The sequence below is a fragment of the Astatotilapia calliptera genome, chromosome 15, assembly GCF_964374335.1.
Source record: "Astatotilapia calliptera chromosome 15, fAstCal68.1, whole genome shotgun sequence".
Classification (NCBI taxonomy): domain Eukaryota; kingdom Metazoa; phylum Chordata; class Actinopteri; order Cichliformes; family Cichlidae; genus Astatotilapia; species Astatotilapia calliptera.
The window spans coordinates 12,519,173-12,533,196 of record NC_137436.1 but is presented as its reverse complement, the minus strand read 5'-3'; the positions used below and the strand labels follow the sequence as shown (position 1 = coordinate 12,533,196).

General features: G+C 39.7%; 3 non-coding genes and 2 pseudogenes across 3 annotated transcripts; all 5 read left to right on the top strand.

The window, feature by feature from the left end:
- The first annotated feature begins 5,506 nt into the window (after positions 1 to 5,506).
- Positions 5,507 to 5,709, top strand: LOC145420767 (U2 spliceosomal RNA; annotated as a pseudogene).
- A 468-nt stretch (positions 5,710 to 6,177) lies between these two features.
- On the top strand, positions 6,178 to 6,368 carry LOC145420736 (U2 spliceosomal RNA). The gene has a single exon (XR_013902057.1). It is a non-coding gene; the product is annotated as a U2 spliceosomal RNA (small nuclear RNA).
- A 469-nt stretch (positions 6,369 to 6,837) lies between these two features.
- LOC145420754 (U2 spliceosomal RNA) lies at positions 6,838 to 7,029 on the top strand. Its single transcript, XR_013902075.1, has one exon. It is a non-coding gene; the product is annotated as a U2 spliceosomal RNA (small nuclear RNA).
- An 850-nt stretch (positions 7,030 to 7,879) lies between these two features.
- On the top strand, positions 7,880 to 7,962 carry trnal-uaa (transfer RNA leucine (anticodon UAA)). Its single transcript has one exon. It is a non-coding gene; the product is annotated as a tRNA-Leu (tRNA).
- A 629-nt stretch (positions 7,963 to 8,591) lies between these two features.
- LOC145420803 (U2 spliceosomal RNA) lies at positions 8,592 to 8,732 on the top strand (annotated as a pseudogene).
- Positions 8,733 to 14,024: the final 5,292 nt, after the last annotated feature.

Genomic DNA, 14,024 nt, shown 5'->3' with positions numbered 1-14,024 from the left:
GGCTTTGAAAAGCAGTGGCTCGCCCTTGCTGCTATAAAAGACGCCATTTGGACCTCCAGAAACTTGTTGGTGAGCAAGCACACGCAGATCCCCCCCGTGGCTGCTCTCCGAATGGCAACAGCAACAGTAAAAGAGATCTGTGCCAGAAATACTAAGTTGAGAGAGCAGCCGCAAAGAAGAATCGCCTCTGTGCCCATTCGGATGGAGGAGCCGGGTTCGCACATAGAAAGGTCTAAGCAGCAACAGCCTGGCTCTCCGGGAGAGGTCGGTGTGGAAGGAGCAAGTTGGGGAGAGTCCCCTCTGAGCACCGGAAGCTTGTGAAGGGATGGGATGGTTTTTTTTAAATAATTTAAATTCTCTATGGAAAAAAAAAAAAAAAAAAAAAAAAAAAAGGAAAAAACATTTAAATATTTGTTTTCCTGTTGTATTTTAAAAGGGGATGGGAGATAATAAAGAAGTAATCCTTTTAAATGGGGTGGGCTTATGAAAATAAATGAGATGATGATGATGTTGTTATATGTCTGAGTATCAATAAAAATTTTTCCAAAAGAAAAAAAATCTGTTCTTATCAGTGATAAGGCGAGAAGCAATGCAGGATGGCGGCATCATCGGCCAACTTCCATGAGAGGAATGCATGGATGCAAGGTACAAGAAATACTTTGAGATTCGAGCTGATGGAGAAAGATGAGGAAATCCATGACAGAATTAATTTTGGACGGAGGATCCTATACGAGGCTTTAAAGATACAGCCTGAGGAAATCTACTGTCTTCAGCAGAGTACGGCAAGTAAACATTACGATGTAACCTTTTGCACGGGAGAATGCGCGGAGGAGGTGAGAAGGAAGTGTATTGGAGAAGAAAACGAAGAATTGAGAAAATACATGGTAACCCCTATGTACAGAAATGATTATAGGATCCTAACTGTTCATATGTACAACCCATGGGTTTCTGAAGAGACTATTAAGTATTTCTTGGGAAGGTACGTTACAGTACTACCAGGAGTGCGGAAAATAAAGGATGGCTTAGGCCTATGGACCGGAAAAAGACAATTTCGAGTCAAATTAAATGTGGATATGGCCACCGAAGACGGGTATTGCCACCCGCCCGCGGTGTTCTCTATTGGAGCGGATAGGGGCTTCCTAGTGTATGCCGGGCAGCCCCAAGCGTGCAGAAAATGTGGTAGCACCGGACACAATGCGGACAGTTGCGAACAAATGAGGTGCAGGAGTTGCGGAAAGATAGGCCATATAACAAAAGACTGCAAGGAGCCTAGAAAATGTCACTTGTGTGATTCGGAGACGCACATGGCAAGAGACTGTACTAGGCCAAGGTCATATTCTGAAGCGGCAAAATCTGGAACTAAAGACGGATATCATAGAAAAACGGACACAGAAACTGATACTGAAAGGAGAGCACAGGAGGCGCCAACGGCTGCCGAAGATCAGACTAATGAGGAGAGAGATGGGAGCAAGGAAGGTGGAGCAGAGCAGAGAAAGGAGGAGGGAGGAAATCCACGCGAACTGGATGCCGAGAGAGAGAAACAAGGGGAGGACGGACAGGTGTGGGAAGTAGTAGCGAAGCCTCGGAGAAAATCAGCTAAGAGGCGGAGAAAGGTGAGCTCGGGCGCTTCTTCAGAAGAGACTAAAATGAAAAGTAGAGAGGACAGAGAGGAACGGACCGAGGAGGTGGAAAATGTGGAGGGACATGTTCTGAGAGGTACACAGACTGAATGTATGCACACGCCTTTAAGTGACTTAACTAGTGATGGGGATACGGGGGAAGAGGCCGAAAGTGAAGAAAAGTCGGAAGATTCCTTTATAAAAAACTTGCTGGCGCAAGTTAATATGGAGAGTTAAAAATGGGGATTTCGGAATAAAAGAAGATTTTTTAGGTTACTTAATGCAGTTATTTAATTTTTTCCTCCGGACTTTAATTATAAACGTATTCCCATGGTTTTGTTTGGTAATGATTTGGTTTTGTTGTTAAGATATGGGAAAATTCCGAATAATTACTTTAAATGTAAGGGGGCTTAAAAACGCCCGAAAGAGGAAAATGGTTTATGAATTTTTGTCACATTATAATTTTGATGTTTGCCTACTGCAAGAAGTACATCTAAAGGATGAGGGGGATATTGACCTTTTTACGGAGGAATGGAGAGGAGGTGAATCGGCTTGGAGCATAGGGGGGGTACACGGGACTGGGGTCGGAGTGTTATGTGGAAACAAAAGTATAAGGATAAAGGAAAGTTACACGTTAATACAGGGAAGGGTGATGGTTGTAGATGTGGAAAAAAGTGGAATGCAAAACCGGATAATAAACGTGTACGCACATGTGGACCCAAAGTTGAGAAGAGAACTACTCTTAAAAATGGATACCTGTTTTATGACAAAAAAAAATATTCTGGTGGGAGGGGATTTCAACTGCACCTTGGAGAAGGAAAAATCCTCCCTCCCCTTCAAGACTTTCATAAAAAAATATGGTTTGATAGATGCAATGGCTACACTACAGGGGAAACAAGTGGGGCACACATGGAAGAATACAAGAGGGGTGGAAAGTAGATTAGATTATATATTGGTAGACAAAAAGTGCAAAATAAAGCAAGGAAAACTAATACCGGCACTGTTCACGGATCATCAAATGGTAGAGGTGGAAGTGGAGATAAAAGGAACAGACTATGGAAAAGGTTACTAGAAACTAAATAATGAAGTACTTATGGAAAAAGAATATAAGAAAAAATTTGCAGAGCTCTTCCCTTTATGGGCAGAGACGGAGAAGTTATACATGAATAAACTGGATTGGTGGGAGGATGTAAAAAATAAAATAAAAAAGTTCACAGTGGATTATTGTACGGAAAGGTCAAGAGCTAGGAATGAGGAATTCCGCACGCTGCAAAAAGAAATAGAATATACTTACGCACTACAAACAAAAGAAAAAAATAAAAATAAGGACGAGAAAATAGAAATTTTAAGATCGAAACAGGAAGAATTACTTGAGAGGAAGGCAAGGGCTGAAACATATAAATTAAAACAGGAGGAGTATGAGGAGAACGAGAAATGTTCCGCTTTTTTCTTCAAAAAGATGAAAAGTAGGGAAAAAAGGGGAGTCATAACAAAATTGGAGAAGGATGGGAAAATGACGGAAGGGAGAGAAGATATGTTAAAGGTGGCGAAGGAATATTATGAGGAGCTGTTCAGTAAAGAAAATCTAGAGGGAGGGAAAGGGGATTTCTTTTTGAAGAAAATAAAGAAGAGACTAACGGGAGAAGAAAGGGAAAGGCTAGAGGGGGAAGTGACAATAGAGGAGGCATATAAAGTAATAAAAGGAATGAAGGCAAATAAAGTGCCGGGAATAGATGGTTTAACAAAGGAATTTTACGAAACCCTTTGGGGGGTGGTGGGGATACATTTGGTGGGAGTTTTTAAGGAAATCATGGAGGGAGAGGCGATGACAGAGAGCATGAAGATGGGTGTGGTTTCCGTATTATTTAAGAAAGGCAACCCACATCAACTTGATAACTATAGACCGTTAACCATGTTATGTGTGGATTATAAGATCTTGAGTAGGATATTTGCAAATAGACTTGCAGGAGTAATGTCGCACATAGTGGAGAAGGATCAAACGTGTGGGGTACGGGGGAGGCAAATTACCTGGAATGTGCAATTACACAGAGATATACTTACATATGTGAGGGATAGAAACTTGGCAGCAATATGTGTGAGCTTGGATCAGCAAAAGGCCTTTGATAGGGTAGATCACGAATTTTTGTGGAGGGCAATGGAGTATATGGGGCTGGGAGGGACCTTTATAAAATGGGTAAAGAATTTATATAAGGGCATAAACTCGAAAATAAAACTAAATGGATTTCTTACAGAAAAGGTGTATCAAACAAGGGGTTTGAGACAAGGATGTCCATTATCTGTTGTGCTTTATGTACTTTATGTTGAACCTTTGGCCTGTGCAATAAGGGAAAGCCAAAGAGTGAAAGGGATAATGATGCCACGGGGGGAATGTTTAAAAATATCACAATACGCGGACGACACGATATTATATTTGGAAGATGATGATAGTCTAAGGAATGTGATAGAAATTTTAAATGCTTATGAAAAAGCGACGGGATCTAGGATAAATAAAGAGAAGACAAAGTATAAATATTTGGGGATATGGGAGGGTAGAAGAGATAACATCTGTGATTTTACTTTGTGTGAAGGTCCAATGGATATTTTAGGAATCTCTTTTGGAAACAAGGAAGGCGATGAGCTTTGTAATTGGAGAGAAAAGATGAACGCGGTGGAAAAGAAGTTGGGTCTTTGGAAAGTAAGAAAATTATCAATCTCGGGGAAAGTTTTGGTTATAAAGAGTGAGGTAGTCCCGAAATTACTACATTTGGCCTACGTGTTCCCGATGCCACAGATATATAGAGCACAAATAATGAGGGGGATATTTAAATTCATATGGGGGGGTTACGAGTATGTAAAAAGACTACAAATGTATCAAGAAATAGAAGATGGTGGGAAGGGGGTACCAAATGTCCCGTTGAAGTTAGATACAATGTTTTATACAAATGTGTGTACATTATTGAAACAGACTTATGTGCATAAATGTCAAATATTGCTATGGTTTTGGTTGGCGATACCATACCGATTTTTGATAGGGTGGGAAAATAAGGGACCTAAGGCGGAGTTTAGACCAAAATATTTTCAGAGGATGGTGGGATGGGGAAAGAAACATCCGGAATGCAAAGAGGTGGATACAGTATTAAACCATAAACTTCTATACAAGAAAATGGTACGGAAAGCCAACCAAAATCAGGTACCGGTGAGTCCAGAAGTGTGGAAACTCACACAGGATAAGAGTTTTAAAAATGTCATAAAGGATTTTAATTGGATGCATTTACATAAAAGGCTACCCGTGAGGGTTACTATGTACGCACATAATTTGGGAAAACAGAAAAAGTGTCCGAGGGACAATTGTGTAAAAGAAGAAACAATTGAACATGTACTATGGGGATGCGAATACGCAAAAAAGGTATGGGAAGGGGTAAAGGGGAAGTATAAAGGTTTGGGGACGGTGACTTATGAAGAGATCACCTTCTTTGGGACTAAAGGTACAGAAAAAGAGAGATATAAAATACGTTGCATGTTGTTATCAATTGTTAAACTTAAGTTGTGGAGGGCAAGACAGAGTTGTATAATGGGGGGATACAAAGAGGGGGAAATTGGGACGATCAAGGCTATAGAAAGGGAATTTGAAAAGATATATTGGCATGAACTACAAAAATGGGGAATAGACACAATTAAGGACAGATGGAAAGATATCTCTCCTTTTTTTGCTCTGAAGGTACCCAAAAGGTGGTGGTAGGTAAAGTGTAAGGAAAGGAGGAAGAGAAAAGGAGTAATGATAAGCTACACGTCAAATGAAAATGTCATATGAAAATGTTAATCAGTTTGTCATGAACGAATGTGGGGAAAATGGAAATGTAAACTTGTCATTGTAAAGGAAATGGTAAAATGTTTTTGAATGATTGTGGAAAGAAAATTAAAAAAAAAAAAAAAAAAATCTGTTCTTATCAGTTTAATATCTGATACGTCCCCTACCCGGGGACCATATATTAAATTGATTTTTGGAGCAGGGAGATGGAATAGGGGCTTGCTCCGTCCACTCCACGCATCGACCTGGTATTGCAGTATTTCTAGGAACGGTGCACCCCCTGAAGCTGTGAAAAACAAATGGCATTTGACTCAACAGTTTGTGCAAAGAAATTTCTTATACGCTAGATATATGCGTGCGTCTGCATATCTGGACATTGTCTTCGTGTAATCTTCCAAGGTTAGTCAGACTGAAATCTTGCGACTTAATATTTGTGAATGACTTACATTTAACTATTACCACAATTACTAAATCCTGCCACTTGGACTGACACGTGGCTGGACACACACTTTCTATGGGAAATCAAAAAAATATGTCGTTTTCAACTGCAGTTACACTATTCTGGCTCCAATCCTGCAGTTACCTCTGTTGTCCACTAGAGACCAATAGAAGTCTTTAAAAACCGGAGGCTGCCATCTACAAGGACTCATGTTGATTATAGGTTTAACTCTTCTCTTTCTCTACATACTGCAGCTTTCTGTCCTCTGTGGCTGTAAATTACATCGTTTGAAAAAAAAAAAAACCCACACAATCTTTTCTTGGCTTTTTAGCTAAAAAAAAAAAAAAAATCTGTTCTTATCAGTTTAATATCTGATACGTCCCCTACCCGGGGACCATATATTAAATTGATTTTTGGAGCAGGGAGATGGAATAGGGGCTTGCTCCGTCCACTCCACGCATCGACCTGGTATTGCAGTATTTCTAGGAACGGTGCACCCCCTGAAGCTGTGAAAAACAAATGGCATTTGACTCAACAGTTTGTGCAAAGAATTTTCTTATACGCTAGATATATGTGTGCGTCTGCATATCTGGACATTGTCTTCGTGTAATCTTCCAAGGTTAGTCAGACTGAAATGTTGCGACTTAATATTTGTGAATGACTTACATTTAACTATTACCAGAATTACTAAATCCTGCCACTTGGACTGACACGTGGCTGGACACACACTTTCTATGGGAAATCAAAAAAATATGTCGTTTTGAACTGCAGTTACACTATTCTGGCTCCAATCCTGCAGTTACCTCTGTTGTCCACTAGAGACCAATAGAAGTCTTTAAAAACCGGAGGCTGCCATCTACAAGGACTCATGTTGATTATAGGTTTAACTCTTCTCTTTCTCTACATACTGCAGCTTTCTGTCCTCTGTGGCTGTAAATTACATCGTTTGAAAAAAAAAAAAAACCCACACAATCTTTTCTTGGCTTTTTAGCTAAAAAAAAAAAAAAAAATCTGTTCTTATCAGTTTAATATCTGATACGTCCCCTACCCGGGGACCATATATTAAATTGATTTTTGGTGCAGGGAGATGGAATAGGGGCTTGCTCCGTCCACTCCACGCATCGACCTGGTATTGCAGTATTTCTAGGAACGGTGCACCCCCTGAAGCTGTGAAAAACAAATGGCATTTGACTCAACAGTTTGTGCAAAGAATTTTCTTATACGCTAGATATATGTGTGCGTCTGCATATCTGGACATTGTCTTCGTGTAATCTTCCAAGGTTAGTCAGACTGAAATGTTGCGACTTAATATTTGTGAATGACTTACATTTAACTATTACCAGAATTACTAAATCCTGCCACTTGGACTGACACGTGGCTGGACACACACTTTCTATGGGAAATCAAAAAAATATGTCGTTTTGAACTGCAGTTACACTATTCTGGCTCCAATCCTGCAGTTACCTCTGTTGTCCACTAGAGACCAATAGAAGTCTTTAAAAACCGGAGGCTGCCATCTACAAGGACTCATGTTGATTATAGGTTTAACTCTTCTCTTTCTCTACATACTGCAGCTTTCTGTCCTCTGTGGCTGTAAATTACATCGTTTGAAAAAAAAAAAAAACCCACACAATTTTTTCTTGGCTTTTTAGCTAAAATCACCTGTATTGTCTGTTGTTTCCATTTGTGGATGGTTAATAGTGCAGAAGATTGTTTTTCTGTTTTCAGGATTACATGAAAACATTTGGGAACAGATCATTTTTGCATATAATAAATCTTAGGATAGTATTGGTTTTGATGATTTATAAAACAGCTGTGTGCCGTAGCCCTGGTAGTGTGGATCCTTAGTGTGTAAAGAGTAGATACCTCATGTAATATGTGTGAATGAAAATCCATGGACTTTATAAGAGTCCTCCATTTATGGCTATGATCCTAACAAACAAGATTAATCCGTTTCTTTCTCCTAGCAATCTTCCTGTTTCCTAAAGGAACACGCATGCACAATATATATGCATCAGGATGGCCGAGTGGTTAAGGCGTTGGACTTAAGCTCCAATGAGCGCATGCTCTCGTGGGTTCAAACCCCACTCCTGGTATAATTTGGAGCCTCATGACTGGTAAACTGAAATGTATCTATGGGAGCAACAATGATCAATAGGAGTTTTTAGGAATTTGCTGTGAGCAATATCCCCCCACCCAGTCACCCCCAAAAAAGCTGGGATGAAAGACAAATGAGAGGTCTGTGCCAAGGTCGCCCCCTCTCAGTCTTACTGTACATGTTATATGTAGAACCGTTGGCTTGTGCAATTAGGGAAAGCCCAGACATAACAGGAATACAGTTACCGGGAGGAGAAAAATTTAACAGTATGTAATTATCATATTATGAAAACAATTATAACGCCAAGAAAGTTATAAAAATGAATTGAAGACGCTCCGTCTCAACGACCGCTGATTGGACTGCAGGCGACCACGTGATTTTGAATCTCATTAACCGGCATGCGCTGACCGGCGTTTCAGAAACTAAAGTGTCGTCATATATGTGGCGCCGTTTAAAAACTGAAACATGCCGACCATAGTTATATTGTGATGTTTCGGAGGTAAAACGTCAGTAAAACATCGACCTGTCCTCTACCATTTGTTAGAAGGCGACTGTGTTCTTCATTGTAACCATGAGTTAGAGTTGCAGTAAGCAGAATGAGTCGTTTCTGTCGTGCGATATGTGGGTATCGCTTCTCGGCCTTTTGGCTAAGATCAAGTGTAGTATCTGTTCTTATCAGTTACAAGGCGAGAAGCAATGCAGGATGGCGGCGGCGTCGGCCAATTTTCATGAGAGAAATACATGGATGCAAGGTACAAGAAATACTTTGAGATTCGAGTTGATGGAGAAAGAGGACGAGATTCATGACAGAATTAACTTCGGACGAAGGATCCTTTACGAGGCTTTAAAGATAAAGCCTGAGGAAATCTACTGCCTCCAGCAGAGTACGGCAAGTAAACATTATGATGTAACCTTTTGCACGGGAGAATGTGCGGAGGAGGTGAGAAGGAGATTTCACGGAGAAGAAAACGAAGAACTAAAGAAATATACGGTAACTCCTTTGTACAGAAATGATTATAGGATTTTAACGATCCATATGTATAACCCTTGGGTTTCGGAAGAGACAATTAAGTACTTCTTAGGAAGGTACGTCACAGTACTACCAGGAGTGCGCAAAATAAAGGATGGCTTAGGACTATGGACCGGAAAAAGACAATTCCGAGTCAAATTAAATGTGGATACGTCTACCGAGGACGGATATTGCCATCCACCCGCGGTATTCTCCATAGGAGCAGATAGGGGTTTCCTAGTGTATGCTGGGCAGCCCCAAGCGTGCAGAAAATGTGGCAGTACCGGACATAATGCGGACAGGTGTGAACAAATGAGGTGCAGGAGTTGCGGGAAGATAGGCCACATAACTAAAGACTGTAAGGAACCTAGAAAATGTCATTTGTGCGATTCAGAGACCCATATGGCAAGAGATTGTACTAGGCCAAGGTCATATTCTGAAGCGGCAGGAAATGAACATTACAGAAAATCGGATGCAGAAGCTGATATCAGAAAAAGAACACAGGAGGCGTCAACGGCTGCCGAAGATCACCTTAACGAGGAGAGAGCTGGGAGCAAGGAAGGTGGAGTAGAGCAGAGGAATAAGGAGGAAGAAACATTACGTGAATCGGACGCCGAGAGAGAGAAACAAGCGGAGGACGGACAGGTGTGGGCAGTAGTAGCGAAGCCGCGGAGAAAATCAGCAAAGAGGCGGAGAAAGGTGAGCTCAGGTGCTTCTCCAGAAGAGACAAAAACGGAAAATAAAGAGGATAGGGAGGAACGGATCGAGCAGGTGGAAAATACGGAGGGACATGTTTTGAGGGGTACACAGACTGAATGCATGCATACCCCCTTAAGTGACTTCACTAGTGATGGGGATACGGGGGAAGAGGCTGAAAGCGAAGAAAAATCGGAAGATTCCTTTATTAAGAACTTATTGGCGCAGGTTAATATGAAGAGTTAAAAATGGGGATACTGAAATAAAACTTCTATGGTTTTGATTTGTTTTTGGTTTTGTTTTTGAGATCCCCTTTTTTTTGTTTTCCTTTTTTTTTTTTTTTTTTTGATTTATGTGTTAAGACATGGGAAACTTTCGAATAATAACATTAAATGTAAGGGGACTTAGGAATGCTCGGAAAAGAAAAATGGTTTATGAATTTTTGTTGTATTATAATTTTGATGTCTGCTTGTTGCAGGAAGTACATTTAAAAGATGAGGGGGATGTTGACCTCTTTACGAAGGAATGGAGAGGAGGTGAATCGGTCTGGAGTATAGGGGGAGTACATGGGACTGGGGTAGGAGTGTTATGTGGGAATAAAAGTATACGAATAAAGGACAGTTATACTTTAATACAGGGAAGGGTTATGGTTGTAGATGTGGAAAAAAGTGGGACACAAAACCGTATAATAAATGTGTATGCATATGTGGATCCCAAATTAAGAAGAGAACTTCTTTCAAAAATGGATACTTGTTTTATGACAAAGAAAAATATTTTTGTGGGAGGGGATTTCAACTGTTCACTGGAGAAAATAAAAACTTCGCTCCCTTTTAAGACCTTTATAAAAAAATACGGTTTAATAGATGTAATGGCCACACTACAAGGGAAAAGAGTGGGGTACACATGGAAGAACACAAGAGGGATGGAAAGTAGATTAGATTACATCTTGATAGAGAAAAAGTGTAAAATAAAACAAGGGAAAATAATACCGGCTTTGTTCACAGATCATCAAATGATAGTGGTGGATTTGGAGATAGAAGGAATAGATTATGGAAAAGGATACTGGAAACTGAATAACGAAGTACTTATGGAAAAAGAATATAAGGAAAGGTTTGCAGAGCTCTTCCCTTTATGGGAGGAGATGGAAAGCTTATATATAAATAAACTGGATTGGTGGGAGGATGTAAAAAACAAAATAAAAAAGTTCACGGTGGATTATTGTACGGAAAGGTCCAGCGTAAGGAAAGAGGAATTTCGTATATTGCAAAAAGAAATAGAATATACTTATACACTACAAAATGAAAAAGGAAACAACAAAAACATGGACGAGAAAATGGAAAGTTTAAGATTGAAGCAGGAAGAACTACTTGAAAGGAAGGCAAGGGCTGAAACATATAAGATAAAGCAGGAGGAGTATGAGGAGAACGAGAAATGTTCGGCCTTTTTCTTTAAAAAGATGAAAAGTAAGGAAAAAAAGGGAGTTATAATAAAATTAGAGAAGGATGGGAAAATGATAGAAGGGAAGGAAAATATGCTTAAAACGGCGAAGGAGTATTATGAGGTCTTGTTTAGAAAAGAAAAATTAGAGGGAGAAAAAGGGGATTTTTTCTTAAAGAAAATAAAAAAGAGATTAACGGGAGAAGAAAGCGACAGTTTAGAAGGGGAAGTTACAATAGGGGAGGCATATAAAGTATTAAAAGGAATGAAGGCAAACAAAGTGCCAGGGATAGATGGATTAACAAAGGAATTTTACGAAACTTTTTGGGGAATGGTGGGGAAACATTTGTTGGGAGTTTTTAAGGAAATCATGGAGGGAAAGGAGATGACAGAGAGTATGAAGATGGGTGTGGTTTCTATTCTATTCAAGAAAGGTAACCCACAACAACTTGATAATTATAGACCGTTAACTATGCTATGTGTGGATTATAAGATCCTGAGTAGGATATTGGCAAATAGACTCGCGGGAGTAATGATGCAAATAGTGGAGAAGGATCAGACGTGTGGGGTCAGGGGGAGGCAAATGTCTTGGAACGTGCAACTACACAGAGACATACTCACATACGTTAGAGATAGAAATTTGCCAGCACTATGTGTGAGCCTAGATCAACAAAAGGCCTTTGATAGGGTAGATTATGATTTTTTGTGGAGGGTAATGCAGTATATGGGCTTGGGAGAGAAATTTAAAAAATGGGTAAAAAATTTATACAACGGCATAAGTCTGAAAATAAAAGTAAATGGATTCCTTACAGAAAAAGTGTATCAAACAAAGGGTTTGAGGCAAGGATGTCCATTATCTGTTGTTCTTTATGTACTGTATGTTGAACCTTTGGCTTGCGCAATAAGGGAAAGCCAGAGAGTAAAAGGGATTCCGATGCCGCGGGGGGAAGTTTTAAAGATATCGCAGTATGCGGACGATACAGTATTATATCTGGCAGATGATGATAGTTTAAAGGGTGCGATAGAAATTTTAGATATTTACGAAAAAGCGACTGGATCAAAGATAAATAAAGAGAAGTCGATGTATAAATATTTGGGGACATGGGAGGGTAGAAGAGATAATATCTGTGATTTTACTTTGTGCCAAGGCCCAATGAATATTTTAGGAATCACCTTTGGAAATAAGGAAGGAGATGAGCTTAGCAATTGGAAAAAAAGGTTAAGTGCGGTAGAAAAGAAGCTGGGCCTTTGGAAAGCAAGGAAATTAACAATTACGGGGAAGGTTCTGATTATAAAGAGTGAGGTGGTGCCAAAGTTATTACATCTGGCCTATGTGTTTCCGATGCCTCAGATCTACAGAGCGCAAATAACCAGAGCGATATTTAAATTTATTTGGGGGGGTTATGAGTATGTCAAAAGAACGCAAATGTATCAAGAAATTGAAGATGGTGGGAAAGGGGTACCAAATGTCCCTTTGAAGTTAGACACAATGTTTTATGCAAATGTATGCAAGCTATTGAAACAGAACTATGTCCATAAATGTCAAATATTGTTATGGTTTTGGTTAGCGATTCCATACCGTTTTTTGATAGGGTGGGAAAATAAGGGACCAAAGGCGGAAACTAGACCAAAATATTTTCAGAGGATGCTGGGATGGGGAAAGAAACATGCTGAATGTAAAGAGGTGGATACCGTACTAAACCATAAACTTTTATACAAGAAAATGGTATGGAAAGCTAATTATAACCAGGTACCGGTGAGTCCAGAAGTGTGGAAATGTGCACAGGATAAGACCTTTAAAAATGTTTTGAAGGATTTTAATTGGATGCATTTACACAAAAGGTTACCCGTGAGGATCACCATGTATGCACATAACTTGGGAAAACAGAAAAAGTGTCCGAGGGACAACTGCGTAGAAGAGGAAACAATAGAACACGTACTTTGGGGATGCGAATACGCAAAAAAGGTATGGGAAAGGGTAAAGGGGAAGTATAAAGGTTTGGGCACGGTGACTTATGAAGAGATTACCCTTTTCAGGGCTAACAGCATAGAAAAAGAGAGATACAAAATACGTTGTATGTTGTTAACAATTGTAAAAATGAAATTGTGGAAGGCAAGACAGAGTTGTATAACGGGAGGATATAAAGAGGGGGAAATAGGTACGACTAAAGCTGTAGAGAGGGAATTTGAAAAGACATACTGGCATGAACTACAAAAATGGGGAATAGACACGATCAAGGATAGATGGAAAGATTTCCCTTCCTTCTTTACTGCGAAGGCACCTAAAAAGTGGTGGTAGGTAAAGAGTAAGGAAGGGAGAAAGGGAAAAGGAGCAATGAAAAGCAATAAGTTATATGAATATGTTACATGAAAATGATTGGTTTGCGATGAATGAATGTGGGAAAGAAATGAAATGTAAATATGTCTTTGTAATGGAAATGGAAAAAGTTTTTTGAATTGTTGTGGAAAGAAAATAAAAGAAGTAAAAAAAAAAAAATCTGTTCTTATCAGTGATAAGGCGAGAAGCAATGCAGGATGGCGGCGGCGTCGGCCAATTTTCATGAGAGAAATACATGGATGCAAGGTACAAGAAATACTTTGAGATTCGAGTTGATGGAGAAAGAGGACGAGATTCATGACAGAATTAACTTCGGACGAAGGATCCTTTACGAGGCTTTAAAGATAAAGCCTGAGGAAATCTACTGCCTCCAGCAGAGTACGGCAAGTAAACATTATGATGTAACCTTTTGCACGGGAGAATGTGCGGAGGAGGTGAGAAGGAGATTTCACGGAGAAGAAAACGAAGAACTAAAGAAATATACGGTAACTCCTTTGTACAGAAATGATTATAGGATTTTAACGATCCATATGTATAACCCTTGGGTTTCGGAAGAGACAATTAAGTACTTCTTAGGAAG